Raw genomic sequence first — 14,878 nt, 5'->3', positions numbered from 1 at the left:
GCTGGTACAACTACATCATGTAAAAGACATCTGGATGCTGACAGACCTGCCGAGCTCTTCCAGCAATTTCTGTAGTTGTTAAAATAAAACATTCATTTAAACACAGGTATCTGTGTTAGCTGTTTGGAAACAGGATTGGCTGGCCAGCAGAAGACAGCGAGTGGTAATGGAAGGACAATATTCTGCCTGGAAGTCAGTGGTGAGTGGTGTTCCACAGGGCTGTCCTTGGGCCTCTACTCTTTGTAATTTTTGTTAATGACTTGGATGAGGGCATTGAAGGATGGGTCATCAAGTTTGCAGATGACACAAAGGTTGGAGGTGTCGTTGACAGTATAGAGGGCTGTTGTAGGCTGCAGCGGGACATTGACAGGATGCAGAGATGGGCTGAGAGGTGGCAGATGGAGTTCAACCTGAATACATGCGAGGTGATGCATTTTGAATGTCAAATTTGGAAGCTGAGTACAGGATTAAAGATAGGATTCTGGCAGTGTGAAGGAACAGAGAGATCTTGGTGTGCAGGTACATATATCCCTCAAAATTGCCACCCAAGTGACAGGGTTGTTAAGAAAGCATATGGTGTTTTGCTTTCATTAACAGGGGGATTGAGTTTAAGAGTCGTGAGATCTTGTTGCAGCTCTATAAAACTTGGGTTAGACCGCACTTGGAATTCTGCGTCCAGTTCTGGTCACCTATTATAGGAAAGATGTGGATGCTTTGGAGAGGGTTCAGAGGAGGTTTACAAGGATGCTGCCTGGACTGAGGGCTTATCTTATGAGGAGAGGTTGACTGATCTGGATGACGAAAAAATTCTGGAAGTACCTTTCAAATCCGAATCCTCTTCACTGGAAGTTTATCGTGCCTCAATGTTCACATTGATTGAAAGTTGCGTTAGTGAATATTTGACAGGGAACTGAGTCATGGATAATGGGACGCAGACAGGAAAGTGGGGCTGAGACCACAACCTGATCAGCCACAATCTTAGTGCCTGGTGGAGAAGGCTCAACGTGTCTAATGATTCACTCCTGTCCCTCAATCCCGTGTTCCTGTGTTCCATTCAGCCCATTAAACCTGATAGCAGGAGTATTTAGAGGCTACTTACTTCTATAACCTGTTGCACAGAAACAGAGGAGATCATTCGGCCCTTCAAGACTGTCCCACACACTTTGAGGTGATTTGGGAAATGTAATTGTAAAACCCAGGATAGGTATGAAAGAGGCCCCTCATCTCTCTTTACAGAGCTTCCCCTCTCTGCAACTTGTGCTCCATTTGTTGATCATGTTGTAGACCCAAATTCACTATGAATACAGCCCCCATACCTCACCCAGCGATAGCTCACAAAATCCTGTTGTCTCCCTGACGGCAACATTCAATAACAGAACATCCATGAAAATAACACCCACTAACTTTCCAATAACAGAATGTGAGAACATCAGAAACAGGGGCAGTTCATTCACTCCCCGAACCTGCCTTGCCCTTCACTAAGATCATGACTGATCTGCTCTTGGTCTCAAATCCTCTTTCATACCCAATTCTTCATCGCCCTCAACTCTCTGACAGGTCATTATCCATCTACCTCCTCTTCAAATACTTTGTCATCTGGCTCCCGAACACTGTTGAGAAGAGAAACCCTGACATTCAATGCCACCTGTTTGAAGAAACCCCTTGCTGCTCCTATATCATGGCCTATTGATATGAACAAAAGAGGTTGACACAAGGGGTGAGGTAAAAATGACTGGCCCTGATATCAAGGCTTCTGTTGACATCAAGGAACTTAACAAATCTGAACTTAATGGGAATCAGAGAAAACTCTCCAGTGATTGGAGTCAAACATGGCACAAAGGAAGATGTTCATCATCTCAGTCCTGGGTCACCTCTGTGGGAGATCCTCAGGGTAGCTTCCTCTTCACAAACAGCTTCAGCTGCTTCATCAATGTCTCCCCGCCCCCACCCTCCCCACCATAAGATCCGAAGTGAGGATGGTCACTGAGGATTCCACAATGGTCAGAATAATTTGACGCCCCTGTCAGGTTCTAAGCTGGTCTGTGTCCATGTGCAGCAAGACATGGACTCCATTGAGGCTTGTGCTTTGAAAGAGTCCATAACATTCATATAAAAGACTGTCTGACACTGCACATTGCCACAGTAAAATAAGAGATCATTCCACACCTCACACTGGTTTCACAGGAATATGAGGAAGTCGTTCAGCCCATTGACATTATTGGAGAAGAACAGGCACAGCCCATTCAGTGCCTCCAACATATTACTCAGGAAGAGAAAGATTCTAGTGTGATGGGCCACACCAGAGCCCCTCGACAATATTTGAAGGCGGTAGTCTAGACGCTAATGTTATCTTCTTTTAAAGAAAATGTAAAGTGTCTGTTCCAGATGCAATGTGACTGGTCAAACAACTCGTTGTGAAGCGTAACACCATTTAATTAAACACGGTAGATTAAATAAAACCAAAGAAACAGGAATTTAGAATAGCGTAATTATATTGGACAAGTTAACAGAATAATAAATCTAGGAACTAATACGAATGAACTGTTCCAATACTGGAAATCACATGGACACAGCCCTTGGCAAAAAGGACTATTCAAACACTGACTGACACAAATATTTCTCCAATTCAGGATTTAAAAACAGCACTAAGAGAAAATTCATAGAGAATAGCTACCAGGAGACATTCACTAAAGTTTTCAACTCGGTGGAGACCCCAATAATTTCTGATGTTACTGAGAAACCAAAACCAGAAATCCTAATCTGTGAGAGCTGACCATACCCATTCCATCTGCATTAAAATAAACCTAAGGCATCACTAGTTATTTACTCAAGTGGTCCTAACTAGCCAGCTGGGTAACCGTCATTCAATCTGTATCATAAAAGAAACCAGAACAAAATAACCTCTTAAAGCTACAGCATCATCACACTAGTCAGCACATCGAACTGTCATACAGGAACCAGCGGTAACCCAATCAGGCCCTTGGCTCTGTCCAATCGGACGAGGAAGAAGCCACTCAGTCCCTTGAGTCACTTACACAGGAACAGGAGGAGGCCATTCCCACCTCAATGCACTGACACAGGGACAGAATGAGGTAATTGATGCTGATTCCTGAAGAACGGCTTATGCTTGAAACGTCGAGTCTCCTGCAGTGTTTTTTCCAGCAAACCACGGTCTACTCTGATCTTCAGCATCAACAGTCCTCGCTGTCTCCTAACTGATGCTCTAACATGATGACCAAGTGGAGCAGAGGCTGCACAGACAGACTGCTCCACGTTGTTCCTCGTAGCTCCGTCTGTCATGATACACACGTGCGACTTTAACGTGGTTTTCTCGCGGTGAGGAGGGAAACCATATGTGTGAAGTCACAAGAAGGCACCTTCCATCTCCGAGAAGCCAGCCTGGTGTTCTCAATGCAGGGCGGAGCTGGTGGGAATGGCTACCTGTTTCAGATGGAAGGTTTTGTGGCTGCTGTTGGGGATTGTGAGCAACATGACGTTCAGTACGGGTTCACACGCCGACTGCACAATAACGTGGGGAGAGTTAATTTAGGCATATAAACTATTAGGAAAGTCACGTTAGACTGATGAATGGACTCTCTAAGTTCAAATAATGCTGATCTTGTTCATGTTGATCTTGTCTAGTGCCCGTCCTGTTCAGTGTAACCTGTATGCCTTACTCTGTCTAAGTCTATTTCTACCCTATGATCTGTCTGGCCTTGCTGACTATAATCTGCCTCCACTGCTCATAAATAAAGTGTTTCCCTGTACTGAGGTACACGTGACAATAAATCAAACCAATCAATCCTGGGTAAAGTCAGGAATTTCTCCCCCTATCAATGTATCTTTTGGAAATAAGAGACCGCTGCCACTCCTCGTGTTTCATCATCACCATTTCTTCGTCTCTCACACTCTACAGGTTAAACACTCAGCTTATTCACTCTATCCTCATGTTACCATCATCCGTGTCTGTGTTACGGGAATCATTCCTTACAAAGGAGATCAAATCTGTACAGAATGTCCCAAATGCTCTCGCAGCAAGGTTCTACAACAGCAGGAAGATGGCTTTACTTATGTACTCGAATCATCTTACAATGAAGGACAGCATGCCATTGACAGCACCATTACTTACACAGGGTTTGATTCGGAGCAGTCAGCATAGACTTGTGAGTGGGAGATCATGCTTCCCAAATTTGTTAGAGTCTTTTGATGAAGTTACCAGGACCTTTGATGAAGGTGATAAGTTTCCATATAGCAGGCTGCTCAGGAAGGTTCCAACACGTAGAATGCGTGGGAACTGTCCAATTGGATCCACAGTTGGCTTGATGGTAGGAAGCAGAGGTTTTAGTGGAAGGATGTTTGTCAGACTGGAGGCTGGGTCCATTGCTGTTTGTTATCTATGATTTGGTTGAGAATGTACAAGGTATGTTAATAAGTTTGCAGATGACACTAAAGTAAGTGAGAGCATGATCAGTGAGGAATATTGTCAGAAATTGCAGCAGGACCTTAAATTGGCTGAGAAATGGAATTTAATATAGAAGCGTGACGTCTTGCATTTTGGAAATTCAAATCAAGGTAGGAGTTTCATGGTGAATGGGAGAGCCTTAAGGGGTGCAGTGGGCAGAGAGACCTTGGTGCTCAGGTGCACGGTTCCCTGAGAGTGGAGTCACAGGTAGACAGGGCAGTGAAGAAGGCATTTGGCACACTGGCCTTCATCAGGCAGGATATTGAGTATAGAAGATGGGAATTTATGCTGCAGTTACACAGGGCTTTGGTAAGGCCGCACTTGGAGTATTGTGTTCAGTTTTGTCACCTTGTTATAGGGAGGATGTTATTAACTTAGAAAGAGTGCAGAAGAAGTTTACAAAGACGTTGCCAGGACCCAATGATCTGAGTTATAGGGAGAGGTTGGACAAGCTAGGACATTTCTGAGGGAGACTGAGGGAGTCGTTATAGAGCTGTATAAGATCACGAGGGGTATGGATAGGGTTAATGCTCTCAGCCTTTTTCCAAGGTGTAGAGAATCGAGGACGCGAGAGGATCAGTTTAAGGTAAAGGAGAAGGAATAAAAGGGAACCTGAGAGGCCACTTCTTTACACAGAGGCTGGTACGTGGATGAGCTGCCAGCAGATGTGGCTGAGGGGGTACATTAACAACATTTCAAAAGCATTTGGAAAAATACGTGGATAGGAAAGGATTAGAAGGATAGGGGCCAACTGCAGGGAAATGGGGTTAGCGTGGATGGATATTTACAAGGTGGAGTCGAAGCCTTCTGTTATTTAAAACCAAACACCCAGAAAAGCTCGCCTCAACTTGTAATCTGTTAAAATATGAGTGACACAGATCTCCCACATTCCACTATTTTAAAAAAGATTAACAAGTTAGTTTCTTAACCTTAATAGTGAACACTAATCAACAACCATTCACAAATACAAGCCCCTCTTTTCTTAGCTCCTTACTATCTGACTCCAACTCTGTAAAAAATATGCTGTTCCAACAACCCACACATTAAACATTACAATCTCAAGACCAGACAGTCTCTATCTTCCCCACGGTGTTCACTCTTTCAGCTGCTGATCTCCCTGGTTCATTTTTTTTATTGCAAAGAGGTTTGCATGAACATGTGTCTTTGATAGAGAGTGTTTGAGATGGCCAGTTCGCACTCCTGCTCTACAGCAGTTGCTCTACTGTTGGATGGCAGTAGCTCTCCCCCCAGTGTTCAAAATGCTGGGTTTATATACTTCCCATGATACAATAATTCTCATAATTTGATTGCTTTCCAGGTGTCCAAACAATAATATTCAAATTCTGTTGGCATCTGGTATCCTGAGCGTTATTTAAACTCTTTGGTTACATTTGAATGGCTGTCAAACCAGCAACCAAAACTCAGGAATCCATTCCTCAGCTAATGGTGACATGTGCAACAGTGTGACCTTCAGCTGGCATCTGTGGCTTTAATTTCTATTCAGCAAAACCTGATCTGTTTTAAAATGTCCATATATGTTTTTGTCTTCATAACATCTCCCCGTTTCCGAAAATAAAATGAACTAGCAGAATGAAAAGATGGCAACATTTCTTTTCCTTTAATTCTTAATCCCAATTTTATGAAATACAAAAGTATTAATCTCAGTTATATCATTCATATTAATTCTGCACACCAATACAACACTGGAATAAGTCAAAACGTACCTTTAAATCCGCGAAAACACATCTGCTATCACATTATAGGAGACACAGCATGTACATTTTGTAAGTTTAAAGTCGATCAGGTAAGACTCCAATGAAATACTCTCATATTCTGGTCTTTAAATATTCCAAAACATGCGAGAGATTTGTCGTTGTCCACAACCATCTCCGACAATTTGTTTGTCATATAAACATTAAAATATTGTCAGGCCAGTGTGGAACTTAATCATTCTTGTTCAATAATGGAGATTTTCTATTTTTTTTTCTGTTGGATATTGAGTTTTTTCGACAAGTAGCCAATCAGCCATTCAATTCCATCATCTTCTTTCCGTATCAATACATCTCTGACCCCTATATCCCGAGCATCAAACACAATCTTCAAAGGGTTTCAGAATATTTGGTGCAGCCAAAACTGGTGTAGTGATTAAACCTGCTTTAAAATTCTCAAATACCTCCTGGCATTGTTCTGTCCACCACAATTCTGTGTTCTTCTTCAGTAAATCCATCAGTGTTGCCAAGACGCTGCTGAAGTTTTGAACAAACTTCCGATAGAATCCACTCAGTTCCAAAAACCGAAACACCTCTTTCTTCGAGGATGATCGTGGAAATTCCTCAAAGCCCTTTTTTTTTGTGCTCCATGGGGTCAACCTTCCATGTCAATGTAATGTCCCAAGAACATCACCTCCGCCTTCGCGAATTCCATTTTCTTTAAATTTATTACCAAGTTTGCTTCTTGTAATCGTTCAATATGCTCTGCCAACTGTAACATGTGAGCTTTCAATCACTTGCTGAAGATCACTACATCATACAGATAAGTTGCACAATTTGTTCATATGGCCACCCCTCTATTCTTGAGTGTTAAATGTGGCTGGTGCATTATTCATCAAGATGAAATACTCGACAAAGTTTTTTTGTCATCTCCGGTATCTTTAACAGGTAGTTTAACTGAATTCACACTTTTTTTTTAATTTGAAAGGGGCCTGGCTTCTTACCACTGGTGGCGAAACTAATACGTCATCCCCACGGGAAATCGCCAAATTTTCAGAGTTTTTATCTGCCACCTGCATCACTCTACACTGTGCCCTCTTCATGTGCTGTTTAACTAACTCACCTACTCGGTCTAATCTCTCCCTCACCTCTGATACATAATGCAAGTGTGAGATCTCCGACTTTGGTCCTGTCAATTTATATTTAATTAGTTTCTAAGGACCTCTCACTTCATGTACGAATATTAAATCAAAGGAAGTAAAGTGAGTAGATTTATTTGGGGCATCTCTAATTGCAAACAATTTAATGGGGCACCTTTATCCCAACCATTCGGGTAATCCTGACAGTACGCTGTTAACATGGTCCTCAGTGTCTGATGCTAACTTTCCAAGGCTACCTGGGATTCAGGATGGGACGCACTTGATTTGAAGTGCTGTATGCCTAAGATACCTATGACTTCCTAAAACAGCTGAGCAGTAAAATGAGACCCTTGGTCTGATTGAATCTCTCTGGGCAGTCCACAGCGAGTAAAGAAAGCTACCAACCCCTCCACCTTCATTTTTGCTTTAACACTCCAATAATGGAATTGCCTCTGGAAATCTGGTAGACGCATCCATTATGGTCAGCAAATATTGGTTTCCACTTTTACTTTAGAAAGGGGAGCTACACAATTAATCATAACCCACATGAAGGGTTTCTCGAATGCAAGAATTGGCAACAAAGCTGCTGGTTTTATTACTGCCTGGGACTTACCTACCATTTGGTATGTATGTCACGTACAACAAAAATGAACCGCGTCCTTGTGCATTCCAGGCCATTAGAAATGCTTCTGTACCTTAGCCTGAGTCTTCTGTACACCTAGGAGAGTTTATGTGCGACCCGTAACACTGTACATTACTGCTAACACAATCTGGTGCACTTCGGCCCATTTCCCTTCTGCAGTAACTTATCGGGGTCTCCATTTTAATTTTATGATTCTATGTTTAAGTTAATAACGTTCAACAATATATTCTGATTCCTCTTCTGTGTGTGTGTTCATGTATATGTGTGTGTGAATGTGTGTGTATATATCTGTTGTAGGTCCATTAGACTTTTTGGACTAAACACCTCTGCCTGATCCTCTGCCTGTTCAGGTTTTTCCTGCACCGTTACATCAAACAGGGTGTCAGTTCACTGAGCATCAACTCATTTGTCTTTTTAGTTCATTTCTTCTTCCTGCTGTAACTTATGACAGTGGGATCTTGTTACTACACAGTCTGGAAAATATACCGGGTAATTTTCTTTAACTCACCAATTCCCTCATCTTCCTTTGGCTTCTCCACCACAAGGGGTGCCTCTCCCAACTTGCTTCCTGCTAAATCATTCCCAAGAACAAGCTCCATTCCTAGAACTGACACTCTGTTACTCACTGTCACTGTTACTTCCCCAATCTTGATTTGGCACTCCATCCTGATGTTACACAAGGGAATGCTTAATTTCGGTCCCCATTTCACAAGTTATCACGTTCTTGATTATAATGCCAGAAAGAGTGAAAAAAAACTTTCAACTCTTACTATTAGAGGGTGAGAGAAAGTGAGGGCGGCAGATGCTGGAGTTGAGAGTTGAAAAGTGTGGGGCTGGAAAAGCCCATCATGTCGGCAGCATCCGAGGGGCAGGAGCGTTGACGTTTCAGGCATCAATCCTTCATTAGGAAAGTGGGACGTAAGGGATGGGGAAGGAGATTGAGAAATAAATGGGTGGGTGGGGGTGGAGCTGGGTGAAAGGGAGCTTGGGAGGCAATTAGTAGATGCAGGTGGGTGTGATGGTGATATGTCGGAGAGGGGAGTGATAGGACACCTATCGGTGGTAGGACAGCTGGAACCCTCAAACTGTACAGCATCAACGTTGACTTCACCAAATTCCAAATCTCCCCTCCACCAACCCTCCCAGATCCAACCGTTCAACCTAGCACCGCCCTCTTGGACTGCTCTAACTGGCCATCTTCCTATCCACCTATCGACTCCACCCTCCCCTCCGACATATCACTATCACTCCCACCTACATCTTCTTATTGCCTTTCCAGTGACCCTCCCACCAGCCCAGCTACTACTCTCGTATTTATCTTCCAGCCCCCTTGCCCCCCCCCCCCACCACATTCCGGACGATGGGTTTCTGCCTGATATGCGATTGTCCTGCTGTTCGGACGCTGCCTGATCTGTTGTGCTTTTCCGGAGCCTCACTTCTCAACTATTAGAGACTGAGCAGAGCCCGTATCTCACAAAATTATAATTTCTTATCCTTCTCCCCCTGTTCTTTCTGAGTAAGCTTTACCTACAGAGGTGAATTCTTTCGAGAGATCATGCACTGCCTCCATACCCAGCCCTTGCCTAGGCTGTGCAATCTCCTGCAGCTCCTTGGCTGCACTTGGCGTTTCCTTTACCAGTTTCACTAATGTCACTGGCTTAGCCTCTTCTACCGCATCTTTCCCCAAAGTGTCTTCCTTTAACGCCCAGCACGGTGTGTCCCAGCTTACTGCAGTGAAAACAACTTTTTCCACGTGTCCTTCTAAAACCATCAGTACTGTAATTCTATGTGTTCCACTCCCTTATGGTGAGAGCACCTCAGGCCTTTCACCACCTTTCAACCCCCTTGGGCTCCTTTCCTCACCTGTGGTAAACTATTATGAGCTACTGTTCGCTGTGTAATGTGTGATCTTCCCTTATCCCAATTTCTATCCCCCACAGGATGAAATTCCTGCCAGAAGCTAAATTGCATCACATGCCACAATGCATATTTACCTGCCATTTCTGCCGTGCTTTTCACTTTTTGAACTTTCTATTCATTCACATGAATTCTTACTATCTCTGGAAGTGAGTCTTTTAACTTCTCCAGCTGATTAATCTTCCTTCAAGCCTCACAGGTCTTATCCATTTTTAAGGCCATAACCCACCTGTCAAAATGACTGTGGTTAATTCTTTCAAACTCAATATACGTCTGACCTGCTTCCGTCTCTATTTTTCCGAATTTCTGTCTATATGCTTCTAGTACCAATTCATAACGAACTAAAATAGCCAATTTGACATCTTGACAATGTCTGGATCCCTCGTCTGACAGCGCTGCACATACATCACTAGCTGTGCCCACCAGATTAGTCTGAACTAGCATTACTCACAAGTTCATTGGACACGTCATCTGCCGTGTCATTTTTTCAAATGAAATAAAAAAAGATTTTGACATTTTTCTCACCGAAATATGACAAGTTACTAACCTAGTTGTATATATCCCTACGTTCTCGCTTCATCTCCATCCTGTTCATTTAACTTTCTTACCTAATTCCCAACTTCTGAATTTCAATTCCCCTCTCTCTTTCTTTCTCTTCTCTTTCTCTTTTGTCTCTTTGTTTCCGCCCCTTTACTTATCTTCTAACTCCAGTTGCCACATTTGCAATTGAAGTTTTTATAACTCTACTGCAGTTGCCTATTTCTCTGATACATCAAAGTGCTTGACCAACTCCATTACAATTTCTGCTTCTCTCTTCTCCCAGGTTAAACCCAATTCCAACCTATTGGCTAATTCTAAAAAATGTCCTCCTTCTGTCTTTCTAAATTTCCTTGGAAAATTTGGGAACCTCTCTAGTAATGTTAAAAGCCAGTTCCCTCACTTTTCATTTCAACAACCACAAGTAACAAAATTAAACGAATTTTCCCACTGGTTTTACTTGAAGGATAAAGTCACTAATTGCAATGAGTTGGAATTTGCTGGGATCTGTTGTATCTCCAATCTGTTCAAGTCGGTCCAAGTTTCATACGGCAAGGCCCCAAACTGTTATGACATCAATGTTGAACCCCTCTGTTGATTAAAACCACACACCCAGAAAAGCTCACCTCACATCATAATCTGTCAAAACGTGAGCGACAGAGAACTCCTAAATTCCACTAATATCAAAAAAACAACAATTTATATGTATGTAAGTTAGTTCGCTGAGCTTGAAGGTATGTTTTCAGAAGTTTCGTCACCATGACAAGGTGACATCATCAGTGAGAGTATCTGCTGAAGTGCTGGTTGTATGTCCCGCCTCTCTATTTATTGATCTTGGTTTGTTAAAGTGGGTGATGTCATTTCCGATTATTTTAACAAGAGAATGTAGACAGAATCTAAATTGATGTGTTTATTGATGGACTTCTGGTTATAATACCATTCCTCTAAGAAGATCCTTGCGTGTCTTAGTATGTGTGTGTGCTTTGTCCCAGTCAAAGTGGTGCCCTTCTTTGTCTGTATGTATGGATAGTGCGTCATGTCTTTTGGTGACTAGTTGGTGTTCATGTATCCTTGTAACACGACAACAGGACAGTTTCAATGGTGGAAAAAAGATTTTATATACACTGTATAATCTATGTGTGTGTGTGCAGATAAGTCGCATATGATGTATAAAATTGATATAATATTAAAACATGATTTGATCCTCTCAACCTTCCCTCCTTTTCTGGGATTCCCAACTCTAATCTCTCATTCTTACCAGGATGCGTGCTCCAAATTCTTGATTCTGGTGCCCCAACTTATTTCAGTTAATTCCCTTTCTACTGGGAGTTCAATATGTTGGCCTGCTGGGTACTTTCCAAAGCTAGTGTCAGTCACATTATTGGAGATAAATATTCTGACATCAGACTCAGCATTTGAACATATTACTCTGTTGTACATGCACTGAACAAAGGGCCACACCACACAGGCATTGCCAAACTATTGGGGGATGTTCATCTACAGATGAAGATGATTGGGAATCCAGAGAATTCATTGGCCCTGAAACTACATAAGGCTGGCATCACTTACACCACAGAGCTCTTAATCATGGTCAGGGAAAGAAACAGAGGAAAAACAATCACTTTAAACACAGAAGATGGCATTACCCAAGGAAAAAAGATTCAGGTGAATTAAACATTTGAATTAAGATCAGTTAAATGCTTTTGCAGAATGTGTCAGATTGGAAGCAAGACCCGAGGAGACAGACCCTCAGCAGAATGAGAGTTTGAAAATGGAAGTATTAGCACATCAGAAACCAGGTTAGGTCACTAGTGCAGGACTGATGGGTGAATGGGTCTCAGTGAGAATTGGGGAACAGACAGAAGAATTGCATTGCAGATATTGCAGCTGGAAACTAAGTATTCATGTAGTGCTGTAGACCACAGCAGCGGGAGAAGCAGAACAGCATTTAACCACAACCTGTAACTTTTTGCCAGGGTAACACTTCAGTCTGTCATTACCATCAACAGCATCTATGGCTCAGTGATGAGTGTGGGTGAACATGTCAGAGTCAGAATCACATGAACTTTAACCTGATGCTAACTCATTAAAGCTACCAGACTTGACCAACAGATCAGATTGAAGCCCTGCAGTCCTGTCACATTCAGTTATAAATGGTGATGGACGATTAAACAAATGACTGGAGGAGAGGGCTCCACAAATATCCCCATCCTAAATAATGGAACAGACCTGCACATCAGTGTAAAAGAGAAGGATGTTTTATCTGCACCATCTTCTGCCAGAAGTGTTGAGTCGATGATAATCCTCACCCTCGCCATGATGCCCACAAAATCACAGATGCCAGTCTTCAACTAATGTGATTCGCTGCACGTGACATGAAGAAACAGCTGAACACAGTAGATATGACACAGGCAATGGGCCCGGACACCATTCCTGCAATAGGACTGAAGACGTGTTGTACAACAAGCCGTGTCGCTGGGGAAGCTGTTTAATTCCAACTCCAACTCTGACATCTCCCTGGCAATGTGGAAAATTACTCAGCTAAGTCCTGTCCCCTAAAACGGGAATAATTACAATCTGATCATTTACCACCCCCTCAGTCCCATCACGACAGTCAAATTGGTTGGAGTTCTTTTTGACAGAGCTGTCAAGCAGCACAGAAATACCCTGCTCAGTGTTGTCTCTGACAGGTCCCCATGTGGAGATGGTGCTGTTGTGGAAATGTCACTGGATTACTAATCCAGACCAGGCTAATGCTCTGGCAGCAGGTGGAAGTTAAAGACAATTAATAAAATATCGAGATCTAAAATCTAGGGTCAGTAACAGTGACCTTGAAGCCAATGTCGATTGTAAACAGAATTTCCTTCTCCAATGTACTTTTAGGAAGTGAATCTCCCGTGATTTCCTGGGCTGGCCTAAAACTGACTCCAAAGACCCTGACATGTGATAAACATTTCAATGGTCTCTGAAACGGCCAATCAAGGCACTCACTTGTATCAAACTACACCGAGGTCTGAAAGGATGAAACCGGACAGAACATCCGGTCTCAGCCTCATTGTCGAAAAAGGGAATGGGAACACAGTCCTGTCGACCCTGCAGAGACCTCTTCTTAACATCTGAGAGCTTGTGACAACATTTACCGAGCTTTCCCACAGACTGAACAGAAACAACGGGAAAGGAGTAGGTCTTACAACACATTGAGCCTCCCCCATTCTAGTTCATGGAAAAAAAATCTCCTCAATGCACTTACCTCACACGATATACATATCTGTTAATGTGAGTAACCTTGGGAAACCATAAAATAGGACGTGCAACAGTACGTTTGGTCCATTGAGTTTGCGAACCAATTCCATGTAATGATGGTTGGCCCTTTATTTCCACACCGTACTCCTGCTCTCCCACCATCCCTTTACTGTCTCTAAATCCCTACTTATAATCAGTGTCTTGGTTTCCAGGTGCGAGCCAATTCCCCAGGGTCACCAGTCAGTGAATGCAGACATTTATTCTCATCTCATTGCAGAGTGACCTGCCTTACCTAATACTGTGTTTCCTTGTTTTAGTCATCCCAGCCAGGGGAATATCATCCCTGCTTTTAACCTATCTCACCCTGTCAGAGTTTTGTATATTTCACTGAGATCTCCACTCATTTTCCTAAACCCCATGGAATATTGGCCCAGTCTCCCAAACTCTGCTCCCACAACAAGCCCGTCATCCCAGATATCAGTCTGGTCATCCTTCACTGCTCTCCCTCAATGTCAGGTTGGTCCTTTATTAGGTAAGGAGACCAAGCCTGCACACAATATTGCACAATACTCGAGATGGGGTGTCTCCAAAGCCCTGTACAGCTGCAGTAAGACACCCTTTCTCCTGGACTCACATCCCCCTGAAATGAAGGTCAACACACCATTTATCTTCCTTACTGCTTTCTGTTTCTGCAATATTGCTTTCAGCGACATATGTACAAGGATATACAGATCCTTTTCCGTGTTATAGCTCCCCACTTGGTGGGTCTGTGTACACTGGTCAGCGTGTCAATGCCATGCCCAGTATTGACTTCTGGTTACAGAACTCACTGCGCTGCAGGGACCTCAGAGGTTGATGCAGAAGGAAACAACAAAAAGGAGCATATGGCCCTTTGTAAATCAACGCGTTTCAACCAATCCTTTTCAAATTGTAGGATTCCAGTTTATCATTTCCACCAAAGGGCACACCGTCACCTCTATCCACATTGTTCTCCATCTGTCACGTATTTACCCATTCACTCCATTTGTCTTAGTCTTCTTGGTGCTTTTTAATATCCTCCACACCCACTCACAATCCCACATCCATTAGTGCTGTCAGCAGGCTGGGATGTATTGCATCTGATTCCAGCAACCAAATGTTTAAAGGACATTGTGAATAGCTGGGCCCCAAACACCGATCTCTGTGATACCTCAGCAACCGTCCTCTGTTAATTTCTATTTCTGTATTT

The sequence above is a fragment of the Hemiscyllium ocellatum genome, unplaced genomic scaffold, assembly GCF_020745735.1.
Source record: "Hemiscyllium ocellatum isolate sHemOce1 unplaced genomic scaffold, sHemOce1.pat.X.cur. scaffold_366_pat_ctg1, whole genome shotgun sequence".
NCBI classification, from domain to species: domain Eukaryota; kingdom Metazoa; phylum Chordata; class Chondrichthyes; order Orectolobiformes; family Hemiscylliidae; genus Hemiscyllium; species Hemiscyllium ocellatum.
The sequence above is the reverse complement of the archived record's forward strand: the minus strand, read 5'-3'. Positions refer to the sequence as shown.